Source organism: Arvicanthis niloticus, chromosome 2 (assembly GCF_011762505.2).
Source record: "Arvicanthis niloticus isolate mArvNil1 chromosome 2, mArvNil1.pat.X, whole genome shotgun sequence".
Lineage (NCBI taxonomy): Eukaryota > Metazoa > Chordata > Mammalia > Rodentia > Muridae > Arvicanthis > Arvicanthis niloticus.
The window spans coordinates 132,844,643-132,862,258 of NC_047659.1; the positions used below are offsets into that span (position 1 = coordinate 132,844,643).

Consider the following 17,616-nt stretch of genomic DNA (forward strand, 5'->3'; position numbering starts at 1 on the left):
ACACTACCGGAAATTTCTCCAGCTCCCTCCCTCCCTCCTCCCCCTTTCCCTCCCTCTGCTGGTTCAGTCTGCTGGCCAAATTCAGCCCACTACTTTCTCTTCTTGTCCTAGACTCTTCCAGATGCCTCTGGCTGTGCTCTCTTACCTATAATAAAAACCTTCTCCTTAACCATACCTTGGAGCAGGCCTGTCCTCTTTTTGTTGGGAACAAGCAACAGAAACATATGCTAAGTGCTACCATTTAGTTTTCTAAATTCAAGGTCTCAGGCCCTAAGGGAGCTGGGGACTTCCCTTCAGCTGAGCAGCCTCTGTTGTAAACAATTGTCTGAGTCCAGATATTTCAGGGACAACTTCCCTATCTTGGTGGCAGGGCCAAACAAGGGCATGTTCCCAGGCCTAGGAACGAATGCCTATCCCACTTGTCCAAATGTTTTCTTAATTGTCTGTTAGCCAGTAAAGAATATAGAAATTTCTGTTATCTAAGCCAACATGCATAAGTTATAAAAATATAAAACCATTGCCGGTTATGCCCTAGTTGACTATGCAGTTTGCCCACTCCTTTGTTCCCTTATCATTCTAAAATTCCAGGCCAGAGTCCAGAAGACCTAGCTGCAAAAGCTGATTAAGGACCTTGAAGCCAGGTGCCCAGTCTCCAACGGGTTCTCCCTTGCTTAACCCATGATGTCAAAATACAACTGGATAACACTGCAGCTCCCCGATACCCCCTTACCCCCTGCTTTGTGTTCCCATCCTTTAAAAATGTACAGTCTCCCTTGGAGAACGAAATTCAGATTCCAAAATGGCCATTTCCCTGAGTGCTCCGAAAATAAGGCTTTCATCTTTAAGCTTGTCTCTGGAAATGAGTTTTCTCGGCTTCCACCCCAAAACCAACAATTTCATTCAATAGGTAATATGAAATGCTATATATAGGAGGATTTTTTTTTTTTTTTTTTTTTTTTTTTTTTTTTTTTTTAGTAGAAGTATACTTAAGGGCTGAGGATTGTAGCTCAGTTGGCAGAGTGCTTGTCTGGTATTTGAACTCCACCACTACATAAACCAGGCCGGATGGTCTACATACACCTAGTGCTTGGCCTGTAGAGGGTGGAGGATAAGATGTTCAAGGTCAGGCTAAGCTTGGAGGTGTACACCTGGGGTCCTAGTGCTTGGCCTGTAGAGGGAGTGGCCAAGCCAGTTCAGTCAGTCAACAGGGTCTCAAGGGAAGGAGCAAGGATTGAAGAAAGAAAAGACAATGAGACAACATTATAACATGACTCTAGCCAGTGGTGAGGCTGAAGTGGGTTTAGTTTTTTTTTTCCCATTCTGCTTTTATACCATTCTAGGTACATACAAAGAATATGGTCAGTCCCAAGGCATAAACAAAGAAGTTAAGGAACAAAAACACATAGACAAAGGTCTCATGATTACTGTAGTCAGAGTCTTAACAAGACCCAAGATACAAAGAACACATTCCTCAGCTGTGTCCAATCTTGAGTCTACTTCCTTGTCCTAGCTCAAGGTCAAATTCCCACCAAATTCCTAGAAGGCCACAAAGTGAGATTGAGAGGAAGATAAGAGGTTCAAGGTCAGGCTGGGCTTGGTGGTGTACACCTTTAATCACAGCACTGGAGAGGCAGAGGCAGAAGAGAATTTGAGGCCAGCCTGGTCTACATAGGGAGCTCTAGAATAGCCAGGGCTACACAGAGGGACCCTGTCTAAAAAAAAAAAAAAAAAAATCATTCAAGGATACCTTCTGCTATATATGGAGTTTGAAGCCAGTCTGAGCTACTTGAGACTTTACCTAAACAAAACAAAAGAAAAAAAAAGAGAAAAAGAAAGAAAGAAAGAGAAAGAAAGAAGGGGGCCAGGACTATGGGCTCAGCAGTTAACAGCACTGGCTGCTCTTACAAAGGACCCAGTACTCACATGGCAGCCATGTAACTCCTGTAACTTCTGTAACTCCATTTCCCAGGGTCTCTGACACCCTGTTCTGACCTCTGTGGCACCAGGCACTCACACATGGTGAACAGACACACATGTGGGCAAATCACCCATCACATAAAATAATGAAGTCATAAACTACAAGTCTCAAATACACTGGTGGAAACATTGGGGAATCTTATGATCAGATCGGCTAACAAATCTTTATTGCTTTGGAAGGGCCCAGTCCACTGTAGTGGTACTGCCCCTAGTCAAGTGGGTCTGGACTATGTAAGAAAGTTGGCTGAACACAAGCCAGAGAGAGCAAGCTTGTAAGGAAAGATCTCTGATCTTTCTTTAGTTGCTGCCTCCGGGTTTCTGCCTTGAGCTCCTTTCCTGGATTTTAACCTATAAACTGAAATAAACCATATCCTCCTCAAATTGCTTGTGGTCCTGGTGTTTATCACAGAAACAGATCAAATGTAAGAATGTAATTTAAGGTCTCAGCTTGAACTTAAAATGAAAAGATCCTTAAGTTTGAGTTTCGGTATACACTCAAATATTAGCTGCCCCCAGGCACATCCCGGGAGGAGCATATTTCAAAGACTCAAACATTCCTGGAAGACCGGCCCAAGAGTTTATCAGAGAGATGAGCCCTTAACACAGTACACCTGGATAAACAGAAGCCACTTAAGCTGACCCTCTTTATGTAAAGATAAGGTGCAACATTGAGTTTCCTAGAAACTCTAAGGGCCTGGGAACGGCTATTTGAAATCCTTTACGGTTATTGTTTGAAAAGTAATTAACTGTCCTTTTTTTTTTTTTTTTTTTTTTTTGGTTTTTTGAGACAGGGTTTCTCTGTATAGCCCGGGCTGTCCTGGAACTCACTCTGTAGACCAGGCTGGCTTCGAACTCAGAAATCTGCCTGCCTCTGCCTCCCAAGTGCTGGGATTAAAGGCGAGCGCCACCACCGCCCAGCTGGCTTAACTGTCTTTGTGAACTCTGTAAAAATGGTATATAAGCTGCTTTAGCTTCAGCCTGGGGTTCCTCTTACCTGTGAATAAGGGAGCCCCAGTATATTGGTCATCATCTTATCATCAACACACCTCTGTTATTGCATTGAATCTGCTGTCTGTGTTTCTGGGGGAGTGCGTCCACTGGTTTAGATCTTTAGGTCCAACACACTGTGGACAACAGGTTACAGCAAAGAGGAGGAAGGAAAATCTCTTCTTTCAGTCTGATGCTATCTGATGGTAGCCTTGGCCTTTGGGTTGGTGGAAGATAAGAAACCAAAGGCCTGTGAAGTTAATCACAGGATGTTAGGTTAGACTGGTGAGGAAGGAATGCATGACTACTGAAGAGATAAAAATAGCCCAAGGAAAACTGTAAATAGGCTCTGGACCTGCAACATTCCAATCTCTTCTTAGTAATCAGTGAAGTTCTAATCAGTTAATCAGCCTTTCCAAAGGCTCAGTGTAAGGTGTCATTCTTTCTAGGATTCCCAGAATGACTAAGCATCAGATTTCATGTACACAGGTATCAAATTTCAAACATTGTTTGAAAGGTGCATTGCTAGGATCTGATGTAGATGAGGCTGAGTAGCAGGCTGGAAAAGCATCTTTAAGAAACAAGAATGGTGCACGCCTTTAATCCGAGCACTTGGGAGGCAGAGACAAGCAGATTTCTGAGTTTGAGGCCAGCCTGGTCTACAGAATGAGTTCCAGGACAGACTACACAGAGAAACCCTGTCTCGAAAAAAAAAAAAAAAAAAAAAAAAAAAAATAAAAAAAAAAAAATAAAAAAAAAAAAAAAAAGAAACAGAAATGGTTGGTAAAGCCATTAAGGGAAAAACTCCTGGACCACAGATAACCTCAAAGCCTAGCCAGTATGAGCTGGGTTTAATATATATTTATTTTTTCTCTGTATTTGACTAGGATGTAACATAACTAGTATGCCTAAGATTATAATAATTGAAAATACTGTCTATCTCAACAATGTGAAGGTAAGGGAACTTGGTAATTTAACCAACCAAAATTCTGTTTTTTAAAAACAAACAAACAAACAAAACTAGATAGACTGTTTGGCTCTGTACCTATGTGTATGTATTTGTACTCTGTGAATTATTTCTGTTTGTATTAGGAATATTCAAACAAATCTATTTTTAATTTCAGGGTGGACTTTTGATGGTGTTTGATTTCATTTCTATATCTACATGGTAAGTGTCTAGTTCTAGTTATTGCAAAAGACTCACCTTTGATAAGTAGGTTATTATTGATGAAAAAAACCTCAAACTCAGAGAATTGATGCTATAAAGGGGAGAACTCCTAACCATCAAGCCATCTCCTCAGTTCACAACCTAAATGTGGTTTCCTGGATCCACATGGTGAAAGCAGACCTGTGATTCCCAAAAGTGTCCTTTACCTCCAGATGTGTCCTATGGAACACAAATGTGTGTGCCAGTGTGCATGCACACGTGCGCGTGCACACACACACACATTTATGTAATTTTTTATTTAAAAAAATAGCAATGGGGCTGGAGAAATGGCTCAGTGGTTAAGAGCACTGACTGCTCTTTCAGAGGTCTGGAGTTCAATTCCCACATTCCAACATGGTGGCTCACAACCATCTGTAATGGGATCCAATGCCCTCTTCTGGTGTGTCTGAAGACAGAGACAGTGTAAAACAGCGTAAGCATATACATAAAAATAAATAAATCTTAAAAAAAAATAGCCATGGAGCTGAGTGTGGCTTTTGGGAGACTGAGGCAGGGAGATCCTCCAGTTCAAGGCTACATATTAAGTTCTAGACCAACATACGATGTAACCCTATCTCCAAAATAGAAAACAACAAAAATAAATAACAACAAAATACTCACGTATTACCGGGAGGAAAATAATCTTCCCTTGATGGGTCTGAGCAAAGCCCTGTGCCTCTCACTGCCCACCTTTTTGTATAATCTATAGCTATTGTTTCACGTGGCATTTCAGATTTTATAGAGGGGCAATTTTGATACCCCCCTCCTTTTCTTATCTATTTCTATTTTTTGCTTACATAATAAACCTGGCACCAGGGACAGAGAAGGAGCCTAAAGGGTTCATGAGGTCTTGAGAGAGAGGAGAATCTTCAGTGATCTCCAAGCCTGTTGATTGTTTTTCTCTTTTTCTTCTTCCTCCTCTTCCTCTTCTTCCTCCTCCTCCTTCTCTTCTTCTTCCTCCTCTTCTTCCTCTTCCTCCTCTTCCTCCTCCTCTTCTTCTTCCTCTTCTTCCTCCTCCTCTTCCTCTTCCTCTTCTTCTTCCTCCTCCTCTTCCTCTTCTTCTTCCTCTTCCTCCTCTTCTTCATCTTCATCTTCCTCCTCCTCTTCTTCCTCCTCCTCCTTTTCTTCCTCCTCCTCCTCCTTTTCCTCCTCCTCCTCCTCCTCCTCCTCCTCCTCCTCCTCCTCCTCCTCCTCCTCCTCCTCCTCTTCTTCTTCTTCTTCTTCTTCTTCTTCTTCTTCTTCTTCCAGGGTTTCACAGTGCAATCTCCACTGACCTGGAACTCGCTCACAGAGATCCACCTGCCTCTGCCTCTCAGTGCTGGATACACAGGTGTGCACTACCATGTCTGACTTCAATTTCTTTTAAGATTCATTTTTACTTTATGTGCATGTGCCACATGCACGCCAGGTGTCTGAGAGGCTAGAAGTTGGACCCCTAGAACTGGAGTTATAGAAGATTGTGAGCCAACACATGGATGCTGTGAACAGACCACAGGTTCTCTGAAAGGGCACCATGTGCCCCTCTTACCTGCTGAGCTATCTCCCAGCCCCTCTTTTCTGTTTTTGAGATGGAGCCTCACTGGGCGGTGGTGGCGCACACCTTTAATCCCAGCACTTGGGAGGCAGAGGCAGTTGGATTTCTGAGTTCGAGGCCAGCCTGGTCTACAGAGTAAGTGCCAGGACAGCCAGAGCTACACAGAGAAACCCTGTCTCAAAAAACAAAAAACAAAACAACAACAACAACAAAAAAAAAAAAAACAGAGAGAGAGAGAGAGAGAGAGAGAGAGAGAGAGAGATGGAGCCTCACCCTTGGTCCTGACTGGCCTCAATTGTACCATGTTAACTAGATGTGCTTTGAGCTCACTAGGATTCTCTGCCACCTCTGCCCCCCACACCCCCCACCCCCACCCCACCACCCCCAATGCTAGGATTACAGGTTTGGGCCACTGTGTCCAGCTCAAACCCAGTGATTTCTAACCACCTAGCAAGACCCACTTATCTGTCTAAGATTGTCTGCCTTGGCAGCTGCACACTCCAACGGTTTCTATTGTTTCTCTTGTCAATAAAACCACAAACTTCCTGTCATCTCTGTGAAGGTGGATTGGGGGTTACTGAACCCCTTTATCTTATTTTACTAATGTGTCATATTTATTAACCCTCTTTCTTGGTTACTTTTCTGTTGGGATGATAAGACACCAAGACCAAGGCAACGTATAGGAAAAATAGTCAGGTTGTGGCTAGAGTCCGTAATCATTATGGAAGCAGGCAATCATGATACTGGAACAGCAGAGGAGAGCTTACTTTCTGGTCCTCAAGCACATGCAAGATGTGTGTGGTGGGGACAGGGGTGGTGGCGGTTATGTAACTGGGATTCCTGTGGGCTTTTCAAAAGTGAAGCCCACCCCCCAGTGACACACCTCCCCCAACATGGCTACATCTAATTCTTCCTGGGGACCAAGCGTTGAAACACAGGAGCCTGAGGGGGCTGTTCCCATCCAGCTCTCCTCTGCTCTTCATTGCTACCTGTCTCTCTGTGTGCTGGCACCTGCAGCAGAGCCTGGTCAGCTGGAACTCCTATAACTTGGCTTTTGCCCTAAACCAGTGGTTCCCAAACTGTGAGTCATGACCCCTTTGTGGGTTGAAAGGCGCTTTCGCAGGGGTCACCTAAGACTTGTATAAGATTTGTATATCAGATATTTGCATTATGGTTCATAACAGTAGCAGAACCAAAGTTATGGAGTAATAACGAAAATAATTTTATGGTTGGGGTCATCACAACATGAGGAACTGTATTAAGGGGTGGCATTAGGTTGAAAACCACCACCATACATGGCACCCTCCCACTGGTCTCTTTTATGCCTTCTACTCAAAAGTATTGTTTTTTTTTAAACAGCTTTTAAATGTATTTAAGAGTGCGTGCATGTGTGTGTGTGTGTGTATTTGTGTAGGTAGGCATGTATACACAGAGGTCAGAGATCAATCTGTAAGGGTTCAAAATTTGCTAAAGGAAGACTCCAGACTCAGATAGTATGCAAAAACAAAGAGCATTTATTCTGCAGAAACAACCAGCATGTGGTGGTATCTTAGGGTTTCACTGCTGTGAACAGACACCATGACCAAGGCAACTCTTATAAGGACAACATTTAATTGGGGCTGGCTTACAGGTTTAGAGGTTTAGTCCATTATCATTAAGGCGGGAACATGGTAGCATCCAGGCAGGCATGGTGCAGGAAAAGCTGAGGGTTCTATATCTTCATCTGAAGGCTGCTAGCAGAATATTCAATTCCAGGCAGCTAGGATAGGGGTATTAAAGACTACACCCACAGTTACACACCTACTCCAACAGGGACACATCTTCTTATAGTGCCACTCCCTGGGCCAAGCATATACAAACTTTCAGGGAGTCAACCATACTCTAAAATGGTGACCCCAAACAAAGGCATGCAGGCCTTCTTATGGGGAACTAGGAGAACTCTTTAGAAGGATTAGGTAATCTAAAATTTCATTGGTGGGTCTTAGGGGGTCACAGGTGGTCAGTGGTCTGCATTTCTATTTCATGGATGTTTAACCATGTGATGAAATAGGGCTGCCCAGCCCAGATGGCCCATTCTGAGATAAGATATTTCCCCATTTTTGTGGCTATCCCCAGGCTGTTCTTTGGGAGGGGGTTTTATGATCTTGTTCTAGACTTTATGGTCTGTTCCTAGAGCTGGTGTCTTCTGGCCTAGTTTCTGGGAGTTATGGTCTATTCCTGAAGCTGGTGTCTTACGGCCTTTTTGAAATCAGGCCTGGTCCTTAAATGTAGACAAACGTTGTCCTTTCAAACCTCAGTTGCCATTTCTCAGGAACCATCCATCTTGTCTTTTGAGACAAGGTCTGCTAATGGGACCTGGGGCTCAGCATTTAGGCTGGCTGGCTGGCCTGCACTGAGAGCCTCTGGTCTCTGCCTCTCCTGCACTGGGATTACAAGCAGATGACATCACTCTGCTTTTTACATGGCTACTGGAGATCTGAACTCAGGTCCTCATGCTTGCAAGGGAAGTAAGTACTTCACCAACTGAGCTGTCCCCTCAGAAAAAGTCTTCTCCCAAGCTTTTTTTTTTTTTTTTTTTTAAATCACAGTTTCAGATCAAGCAGAGTCTGTGCTCTTCTTTTTTTTTTTAAAGTTACTTTTTAATTTTTAAAAAACTTTTTATTTCATTTATTGTAGCCGCCAGCAGGTATGGGTAACTGGGTTCACCTGAGAGGATGGCTGGGAATGAAAGGGGAATGGAGAAGCATGGGGCCAAGACAACTATTCTGATCAAGGCCCAAGGTTTATTGTTTGACTCTCAAATAAAAAGGGGAAGACTCCACCCCCACAAGAAGAGTCTTCTTAGGCACTTCAGCCCAGCAGTGTGGGTGAGGGGTATGCATCCTTAATCGCAGGGCAGGCCGGAGGTGTTTCAAGCAAGCTCAGCGGGCAATCTATTCAACTCAGCTCCTGTGGCAGACTGCAGGTCTCCAAGGCTGGCAAGGCTTCCCAGGTCCTATTGTTATTTGGTCTCTTGTAAACAGCATTTGGGCCTACTCAGGCTGGCAGGCTAGGGGAAGGGCACATTTTATTTTTCATTTATTTATTTATTCACTTTACATCCTGGTAGCAGCCCCCCTCCGTCCTTCCGTCCTCTTCTCCCAGTCACCCTCCTCTCCCTCTCCCTATTATCCTCTCCCCTTCTCAGAGAAAGGAAAGCCTCCTTAGTATGCCAACCAGTCCTGGATCATCAAGTCACAGCAGGTGCTAACTGCATCCTCTCCCATGGGTGGGAGGCCCCACCCGGCAGTCCAGCTAGGGGAACAGCGATCCAATGGCAGGCAGCAGAGTCAGAGACAGCCCCTACTCCAATTGTTAGGGGACCCACATGAAGACCAAGCTGCACACCTGCTACACATGTGTAGGGGAACTTTATTTTTTTATGTATATGGGTGTTTTGTCTACATTTATGTCTGTGTACCATTTATGTACCTGGTGTCCACGGGAGCCAGAGGACATCAAATCCCCTGAAACTACAGATAGGTGTTAGCTGTCATGCAAGATGCTGGAGATTGAAACAGGGTTTTCTAGAAGTGCAATAAGTTTTCTTAACCACTTAGCCCCAAGTTGGAGCTTTTAACAGTCTCGAAATTGGTGTTATCAGAGAGAGTTCTTAGGTCACTTGTAACAACTGCTCAGCTATAGTTCTCAATACATGTCATTTTTCAGTGCTTGACCAGGTTCAAAAGTTAGTGCTCCGGTGGGAATGTGGCAGCCAGTCCTAACCTAATGGCACTGTGTTGTTGCTTGCCCAGGAAGAAAACACTCTATCCCAGTCAGTAATGACACTTCTTTCCATTTTCCCAGCATGGTCTAGTTTGTGAGACAATTTACCTATTATTATCCTGTGATGCCAAAGAATTTAGTGTGGTGCCAAGCATCCCCTAATAGCCACTGACCTTTTGTTGGGAACCGCACTAGCCCCATGTTAGACCCACGTTCGGGCGGCCAAAAAATGTCGCGGCCTGAGCAAAATGTTGAGGCCCGGGCTGCCCCACGTTTGGCAGCCACTGTATCCCAGCCCAAGCTGCCGCTCTGGTCCTCAGGTCAGGGTTCAGCAAGAGAGAGAGAGAGAGTAAGGACGAAGAATGGAGACCAGACAGAGTGTGATTCAATCCTGTTTATTCTTCAGTCTCTCTTCCTAGTCCAAGTTCCAAGTCTAGCTGTACTCTCTAAAGAGACTCCCTAAAGAGTCTCCCTAAAGAGTATATGTCTCTGCTGTCTGCCTCTGCCTTTTATATGTCTCACTTCTAAGCCATGCCTCTTGGTCACACCTTTAATCATGTCCTTAGGTCTTGTCTCTAAATCTGATCTCTACACTTCTAAGTCACACTCTTAAGTTACACACCTTTAATCTCAGTCTCATGTCAGGGTATATGGCTCAAGATGGCTGCAAAGCTGATAGCCGCTTTCTACTAGAAGTCGGCCCCCAACAACCTTTGTTCTGACTTGCCTGTGAGAAACTGGGGGCCTACAGGATCTATCTATGTGAGACAGGAAGAGGAAACATGGTGTTTCCTTCTGTGAGGTAGTCAACCCCGTTGCTCTGGCTTCTGTAAACCCACTTATGGCTCTGGGACTGGGATGAATGAGGTGGTCCCTTTATCCCTGTACAGTGGGATGAGAAACAATTAAGGAGCCGGGCGGTGGTGGCGTATGCCTTTAATCCCAGCATTTGGGAGGCAGAGGCAGGCGGATTTCTGAGTTCGAGGCCAGCCTGGTCTACAAAGTGAGTTTCAGGACAGCCAGGGCTACACAGAGAAACCCTGTCTCAAAAAACCAAAAAAAAAAAAAAAAAAAAAAAAAAAAAGAGAGAGAGAGAGAGAGAGAGAGAGAGAGAAACAATTAAGGAGAGGAAATTGAGTTCTCACCCAGTTGTAGATACACCGAGCATGAGATAACTGTGATGCCCACCGCTGAGCTGACATCTTTATAAACCCTTCCTTTAGCCACTGTTTGTCAAGGCTGCCATCAAAGGCTATGATTCTGTCAGTGATAAGAATCAATTGAGTTGGACTGGCAGTGGTGGTGCATGCCTTTAATCCCAGTACTTGGGAGGCAGAGGCAGGCGGATTTCTGAGTTCGAGGCCATCCTGGTCTACAGAGTGAGTTCCAGGACAGCTAGGGCTACACAGAGAAACCCTGTCTCGAAAAACAAAAACAAAACAAAACAAAACAAAAAAAAAATCAATTGAGTTAATCTGGATTCAGATTGGGTCTAAATTTTAGGGTTTTTTTCCCCAGTGGATTTGAGCTCCACCCAAGTTAGGAGCTTCCTTTGATCTTAAGGTCCCTTATATATGCAGGGTTTCCCCAGGAAATGCAATTGCTGATTGTGAGTTAATTATTTCCCAGGCTGAAATTAATTCTGGTGTTTAAATTCTCACCCTCACCCCCCAAAAAACCTTTTACTCATTTTTTTGCCACACCTCCTTCCTTCCAGAGATTATGACAGAGGAATTTGTCACTCCACACCAATTTTCTAGTCTTTATTTCCAGTCAATGGGCTGGGCTTGTAGCTCAGTGGTAGAGCACTTGCCAAACATCCACGAAGTCCCTAAGTCCCATATCTACCACCATCAAAAAAGTAATTAAAAAAAAAAAAAAGCTAGACTTGGTGGCATAAGCATCCGAGGGACAAGCCCTCATCTAGAGCCTCGCTGTACTCCATGCCCATCTTTACCTGCCACCTCTCGGAAGAGCTAAGGTCCCAGCCTCAGGACCGTTTTCCTTCCTCCGCCCAAGGCCGTCAGCCTCGTCCCTTCCCGGCCGCCGTAGCGCGAGCGACGCGGGAGTTCAGCAGTCGCGTCGCCTAGGCAACGGCTCGGCGGCGGGTTGCGGGCGCCAGGCGGCCCCGGGGAGGCGCTCGCGCCGGCGGCCCGGGCTCCGCGAGGCGACCAGGCGGCAGGTAAGCGGCGGTAGAGCGGGCGGCCGTGGCCGGGAGAGGAGCTGTCTGCCGGTTGACCGGCGAGGGACCGGCCGCGGGGACGCCAGGCAAGGACGGAGGGCCGGACCTTTGTCCCCTGGGCCCGCGAGCTGGCGCCTGCGACGCCCTCTGACCCCGGCCACGTTCGGGTGGGTGAGCTTTCGGCTGTTATTCCTACCTATCTGGAGCCCCACTGGAAAGTTTTCCTTTTAAATAATAATTTTTTAAAAAAGCTTTTATTTTATGACGGTTGGTTGCAGAGTAGCTAGGAACTGAAAACGTCTGCGTGTGTCGCTCGCTCTTCGTGGGGGGGGGATCTGCGAGATCGGACTTATTTCTGAGTCAGTTTTCTCACCTGCACAATGGGGATAATAATAATACCTGTCTTTTAAGACGATCCCAACATGTATTTATATTTAAAGTCCTCACTACATGGGCGCTTTTCTTGTGACTACTACGAGGAGCATCATTGAGTATTTATTGAGAACCAGGGCCCGGGCTGATCGCCAGCGGTTAAAAAAAAAAAAAAAAAGTGAATGAGACGTTTTGTTCTTAGGGAACTCCACTCCTGTTCGTAGGAAAATGACCTATGGACTGGAATTTGGTGTAATCTGAGCTATGGTTTTGCACGTATAGGAAACTGAATGCAGTGGAGGCAGTTGTAGATCTTCAGAGATGGTCAGAGAGGGAGATTATACAAGAAGGTTACTTCCAAAAGGAGGTATGAAGCCTGCCTTTAGTGTTGGCCAGAAGACTAGGCTGGTGCGCCCAGTATTAGAAAAACAGTGCCTTGAGGAGACAGCCAAACTTCAAGAGACTCTCCCAAGAATTTCAGACTGGAAGAGAGTCCACTGGTAGAAGTAGTGCCTACTTTATGTCTGAGCTTTTGCTCTTCCCACAGGCTGGTTTTGATTGATGCTGCTGTGTAGCTGAGGCTTGCCTTGAACTCCTGACCCTCGTGTCTCCACCTTATGAGTTGTAGGATACAGGTATGAGCTGGCAGAGGATTCTCATTAATAGGGATGCGGGCATAATCAGAAGTAGACAGCTCACCCTCTTTGGTCTCTTCACTCTTATTTTTCACTTTGAAGCCAGTTTTTTATAGTGATTAAAAAAAAAAAACAGATATTGACTATTGTCTTAGACCCTTTTTTATTATTGAAACTACACACCTGAGGTTGGATGGCTTTAGCAAGAAAAGAGGTTTCTTTAACTTACAGTTCTGGAGATTCTTGGGGCCCACTTCTGACCATGGACTTGTTACGGCAGAGTTAGGGCTCAGCATGTTGAGCGATCGGGAGATGGGGAATTTGAGGATTCGTCTTTTTGTGGTGCTGGGGGTTGAAGTGACCCTTGCCTCTGAGCTGTATATCCTTGGCCATGAAACTGGTGTTTCTGATTAGGTGACTACAGTCTAGTCTGGAGGTTGGGGGAAGGAGCAGTGAGAACTGGCTCTGTCTGGAGAGATGGTGAGAATGGCGAAAGACAGTATTTCAAACATACTCAAAAGCGATGTCACCCAGCCCAGCATGGCACCAGCCTGCCTTTCCAGCATTTGGAGGTGGAGGCAGGAGGACCAAGAGTTTAAGCTCTGGCAATATAGCAAGTTCAAGGCTAGGCTGGGCCAAATGAGACCTTATCTCAGCATATGCATGCACACACACAAGTTTATTCGTGGATTTATTTTGAGACACTTGTTTTGTAGGCCAGGCTGGCCTAAATCCCACAGAGGCTCGTCTGCCTCCAGAGTACTAGAATTAAAGGCACACTACCACACTGGGCTGTGTTAGTTTGTTTATGGAGGTGAAAGCAGTTCACTACAACTCCAAGTGGAATGGCAGTGCTGAGTAGCTGTGGCGGTTCACACCTGTAATCCCAGAACTCAGCAGGCTGAAGCAGGAGGCTCAGGAGTATGAGGCTAGCCTGGGCTACATAGCCAGGCCTTGTGTCAACAAAACAACCCCCTTTCTTCCTCCCCCCAAAAACCCCAAATAAATAATGAAGATAATGAGAGATTTTTTTTTAAAGGCCCAGATCTGAGGGCTGCTACATTGCACTCTTGGAAGAACCATTCATTTAGGTGACACCAAGAAGAAATGGCTCTGGAAGTAAGAGGAAACTAAGAATGTGTGGTCATGAAGACCAGGGGCAGAGGCCAGCTTCACTAGATGCCACTGAGGTGGCCAGCAGCTGCAATTAAAGTCAGAAGGTGTCATCTGAATAAATAAGTTCCAGAGGTCACTAGGGACCTGACTGAGCAGATGTGGCGAAATGGCGGGGGTGGAATCTCTAATGTCCCAGCTTCCAAAGCTTCTGTGTAATGGATCAGTGGGATGAGGTAAGAGTGGGATGTGAGAAGACAGAGTGGAGGCAGCTCCGAGCAGGGTGGCTGTGGAGGGAGGGGGAAGGCTGGAGCCTGATTCAGGAGTAGGGGAAGGCTTTTCTTTAAAGCATGGGAGACAGCTTAACTGCAGTTGGCATAGAGCTGGTGGGAGGGAAAGGCTGAGAAGACATGGGAGTGGAGGGGAATCACGATAGCACAACTGTCTCTGGAAGGCAGGAGTGGATAGGCTCAGGCAGAGAGGTTATTGCTAACAGAAGTGCACCCATGGCAGGCACCAACCACAGACAAAAGGTGCAATGGAGAGCAAACAGTGCTCTCATTACTGGCAGATAGCAGGCCTTTTAAAACTAGTCTATTACTTCTCATGCACTAATCTCAATATAACCTTGTCATTTGGTGGGGCACATTGCTGGGGATTGAACTGAGTGCCTTTCGGGTTCTAGGCAAGCACTCTATAATCCCTCAATAATATCATCTTTATAAAAACCTTAGGAGACAGGATCTGTTATGATCTTCGGTTTATGGATGAAAACTATGGTAAAATGCTTATCCCAAATCAGAGTTCTGTGTTTTGGTTTGCTGCGGAGTCCAGAGTATTTAATCTTTGTGTATGTGGTGTGTGCACCTGTGTGTGCAAGTGTGACGTTCTACTCCATCACTCTCCGTCTTTCACTGAACCAAGAGTTAGGTTGGCAGCAGCAAGCCCCAGGGATCCCCTTTCCTCCATCTACCATAGTGCTGGGGTTACACAGCCATGCTTATCTCATATGTATGTGTGTGCATGTGTACATGTACCTGTGTATGTAGCTGGAGTTGTGGACACCATGTGGATGCTGAGACTCTGCTCTTAACCTGGAGCATCCCTTCCTCAGCCGCATGGTCATCTTTTCTGTGTGTGCTGGGGGTTCAAACTCAGGTCCTCATGACTGTGAAGTGTGTCCCTACTCAAAACTTTTACTCTTGGGTACAACCTAGATGCTGTGATTTTATACTTGTTATATTATGTGCTGAGATAATTTGAGAAATAATTTAAAAATACTCATGGCACATTCCTTTAACTCCATCACTTGGAAGGCAGAGGCAGGTGGATCTCTGAGTTAGAGGCCAGCCTGGTCTACAGAATGAGTTCCAGGACAGCCAAGACTACAGAGAGAAACCCCCGTATTAAAGTCCTCACACACCCAAAAAGGAAGAAAAGCAATTGTTACTGTCTCAAAGGACCCAGTTCCAATTTCCAGTACCCATGCCGTGGGCTCACATCATCTGTAACTCCAGTCCCAGGGGATCTGACACTCTCTTCTGATCAGGTGACCCCATGGTCCACAGACATATATGTAGGCAAAACACCTATATACTTTTTTTCCTTCAAGGCAGCGATTCTCTATGTAGCCCTGTCTGTCCTGGAACCCGCTCTATAGACCAGGCTGGCTTTGAACTCAAGATCCACCTGTCTCTGCTTCCTGAGTGCTGGGATTAAAGCTGCAACAAGTGCTTAAACTGTTAAGCCATCACTCCAGCCTTTCCCCATAACTCAAATTTATACTTTTTTTTTTGTTTTTGTTTTTGTTTTTCGAGACAGGGTTTCTCTGTATAGTCCTGGCTGTCCTGGAACTCACTCTGTAGACCAGGCTGGCCTCGAACTCAGAAATCTGCCTGTCTCTGCCTCCCAAGTGCTGGGATTAAAGGCGTGCGCCACCACTGCCTGGCTCAAATTTATACTTAATAAACGATCTCCAATTCCCCCTCCCCCTCAGTTCTGACAGCTAGCTTGCTTGCTTCTCTCCTTTCTTCCAGATAACCTCAGTAATGAAGTCACTCGTTCACTTTGTTTTTAGTGATCAGTTATTTCACTTAACACAGTGTCCTCAAAGTTCAGCCTTGTTATAACATGCTAGATTTTTCTCTTATTGAGACAGTCTTACTACGTAGCCCCAGCTAGTCTCAAACTCAAAACAGTCCTCCTGCCCCAGCCTCTTGCATTCTGAGCTTACAGGTATATGCCACCGAGCCTGGTTCCTTTTTTAAAAAAGTTGAATACTACTTCATTGTGTGCTTCTGGTGCTTGGCTTACCCATCTCTCCACTGGGCAGTCTTGGGTTGCTTCAGTATTTTTTGGCTGTGATGACTAATGCTGCTGTGAAACATGAGAGTGTGAGGAAGGTAAGCACTTTATGTCTGTGTTGTATGTTCATGGGGAAAGAGCCTCATTTTATCATCCTCACCGCCATCACTATTGAGATAGAGTCTAACTATGTAGTCTTGCCTGGCCTGAATTCACTTTGTAGAGCAGGCTGGTCTTGAACTCAGAGAGCCATCTGCCTCTGCTTCTGGAGTGCTGGGGTTAAAGGCGTGCACACCAGGTCATGCTGCCATACTATTTCCCCCACCCCTCAATTTTTGGAACAGAGTAATATGTGGCTCAAGCTGGCCTAGGACTCAATTTGTAGCCAGACATGACCCTGACCTCTCCTAATCTTCCTGTCTCTGCTTACCAAGTGCTGGGCACTTTAAGGAAACAAAAATTCTCAGGATTTGAGCTGGAAAAAGGGCTCAGGGGTTAAGAATGGATAATGCTCTTCCAGAGGATCTGACTTTTGTTCCCAGAACCTACAACAGGAGACTCGCAACAGCTTGTAACTAGAACTCCAGAGGTGCTGCACTCAGACACACATAAAAACATAATTAAAAATATACATAAATCTTAGCAGGGCGTAGTGGCACATACCTTTAATCCTAGCACTTTTAGGGAAGAGACAGGTGGATCTCTGAGTTTGAGGTTAGCCTAGTCTACATAGTGAATTCTAAGACAGCTAGAACTGCACAATGAGACCCTATCTATAAAAGAACCAAACCAAAACAAAAACATTAAAAAAAAAAAATCCAAAACATAATGAATAAATGAATGAACAAATGAGTGAATGAATAAAGAAACCTCTCAGGGCCTGGATGACTTCAGCTCATCACCTCCTCTAGACCTACATCCCTGAAATCTGCTTCAGAGCATCTTGGAGGGAGCCAGGTGTTATATTGACATTGTTAATAGCTCCACACTAAATTTCTGAAAGATGCAAGCCCATAATCTCATCTCCCCTTGCAGCAGCTCTGTGAGGTGGGGAAGAGCCTTCCGGTTTCAGAGGGGAAAACCTTAGATGAGAGGAGTCCAGAGACCCCTCTGGAAGATGTGTCCTCTAAGTCCTGGGGTATAAAATCTATGTCCTATATTTTTCTCCTCCCTACCCCCTTCACACCTTTCCTTCTCAACTGGAGATTGACTGAGTCCAGGGCTCTGCAAATAGTATAATGTTGAGCAATAAATACCCTCATCCCTGGCCGGTAGTGAGTTCCCACTAAGTAGGGGAAGGTGACCTTGAACGTCTGAATCCAGAGGTGTGCTCCACCATGCACAGGTTTCTCTAATGTTGGGGATCAAACTCGGGGCTTCCTGCATACTAGGCAAGCACTTGACCAATCGAGCCATACCCTGAGCTCTTATTCACTCAAGTACTTTTTTGGAGAGAGATTGCAAATGCCTTTTAGAAAAAGGTACCTTGGGCATTACAGTCATCTTCCTTCTCTTGCTTCATTTGATGGTTACAGACTCT

At 45.3% G+C, this 17,616-nt stretch overlaps 1 protein-coding gene across 2 annotated transcripts in view; it reads left to right on the top strand.

Moving 5' to 3' along the window:
* The first annotated feature begins 11,507 nt into the window (after nucleotides 1-11,507).
* Nucleotides 11,508-17,616, top strand: part of Pkig (cAMP-dependent protein kinase inhibitor gamma) — a 64,994-nt gene continuing 58,885 nt past the window's right edge. The window contains exon 1 of one of the 2 annotated variants that reach the window (XM_034496482.2): nucleotides 11,508-11,652. The gene's annotated coding sequence lies outside the window, so the exon portion shown is untranslated. Of the gene's footprint in view, nucleotides 11,820-17,616 lie in introns of both variants that reach the window. The other variant, XM_034496484.2, reaches the window with a different exon arrangement.